General features: G+C 46.5%; 1 pseudogene; it reads left to right on the top strand.

Moving 5' to 3' along the window:
- Window positions 1-317: 317 nt before the first annotated feature.
- LOC123796213 (putative olfactory receptor 7A2) lies at window positions 318-1,285 on the top strand (annotated as a pseudogene).
- Window positions 1,286-1,794: the final 509 nt, after the last annotated feature.

Raw genomic sequence — 1,794 nt, 5'->3', positions numbered from 1 at the left:
TGTGAGTGCTGGATATCTGTCCAAAACAGGTACCTTTCTCAGGGCCTTTGAACTGGCTCTTTCTCCTGCAGGAGACACACATCCCCAGATAATCTCCTGTCTCTCTTGCAGTCTTCCCTGAGGTATGTCTTCAAATGTCACTTGTTTTAGGTCTTCCAGATCTTCCAGAAAAGATAACACCCTATCCACTTTATTTTATGTCTGCTTATTTTTCCCCACATGTCTCTGGTAATTATAGCATTTCTGCCATGTTAATAATGCCCAACTGTGTTAAAATTCATCATTTTTTCCTAATTTCCAGTCATCACAACAACCACATGGGACCAGGCAATGACACCCAAATTTCAGGATTTTTTCTTCTGGGATTATCAAGTGATCCAGAACTGCAGCCCCTCATCTTTGGGCTTTTCCTTTCCATGTACCCGATCACTGTGTTTGGAAACCTGCTCATCATCCTGGCCGTCAGCTCTGACTCCCACCTCCACACCCCCATGTACTTCTTCCTGGCCAACCTGTCCTTTCTAGACATCTGTGTCACCTCTACCATCATCCCAAAGATGCTGGTGAATATACAGACACAGAACAATGTTATAACCTATACAGGATGCATTAGCCAGGCCTTTTTTTTTTTTTCATACACTTTGTAGACTGGGACAACTTTCTCCTGGCTGTGATGGCCTATGACCAATTCATGGCCATCTGTAACCCCCTGCACTACACGGACATCATGAACCCCCACCTCTGTGGATTGCTGGTTCAGGTGTCCTGGATCATGAGTGTCCTGAATTCCTTGTTATACAACTTAATGGTGCTGCAGCTGTCTTTCTGTACAGAGGTGGAACTCCCCCACTTTTTCTGTGAACTCCATCAGATGATCCAACGTGCCTGTTCTGACACCTTTGTTAATGACATAATGCTATATGTTTCAGCTGTGCTGCTGGCTGGTGGTCCCCTTGCTGGGATCCTTTACTCTTACTCTAAGATTATTTCCTCCATACATAGAATCTCATCAGCTCAGGGCAAGTACAAAGCATTTTCCATCTGTGCATCTCACCTCTCAGTTGTCTCCTCATTTTATTGCACAGTCCTGGGAGTGTACCTGAGCTCTGCTGTTACCCAGAGTTCCCACGCAAGTGCAGTGGCCTCGGTGATGTACACGGTGGTCACCCCCATGCTGAACCCCTTCATCTACAGCCTGAGGAACACAGACATAAAAGGGGCTCTGATAAGATTTTTCAGGAGGGCAGCTATAAAAGGCACACTTGTCCTAGTGGTGAAGAAGTGATCTTGATTGCAGCATTCAAAGCTATGTGTTCTGTATGGATACAGGCATTTGTGGCTTGTCCCACATAACAGACCACGTGGACCTGCATGTACACAGACAGGCTAAGGAATGTTGTTTGTGAGACTCCTGCTGTGGGAATAACCTTGGGAGCCTAGTTGTCTAAATATACTATCTGGTCTCCAGGTCAGATCTGAGCCTTCTGGTCTTGATGCCAAGAGCTACAAATCTTGTCTCTTGCCCCCGCCTGCTCCAGTCTGGACTGGTCCCCCGAAATACAATCCAGGAGGGGAGGCAGACACACATAGCCCACGCTGTTTGAAAATATAGAAACATGGTAACATGGAATTGCAGCTTGTTCCAAATGGCACGTAGGCAATGCAGATGTTTAATTTCAAACCTTATTATTTGCCCTATGAATGTGGCCATTATGAGGATGGTCAGTTGCTCACCGGGGCTCTGCCCAGGCCTCTCAATCAGGACTCCAGTGTGGCTGTTTCCAGGGCCTTCCC

The sequence above is a fragment of the Ursus americanus genome, chromosome 14 (assembly GCF_024610735.1).
Source record: "Ursus americanus isolate L20-20 chromosome 14, mUrsAme1.1.p, whole genome shotgun sequence".
Classification (NCBI taxonomy): Eukaryota; Metazoa; Chordata; class Mammalia; order Carnivora; family Ursidae; genus Ursus; species Ursus americanus.
Note: the sequence above shows the minus strand (reverse complement) of the source record. Positions and strands in the feature narration are given on the sequence as shown.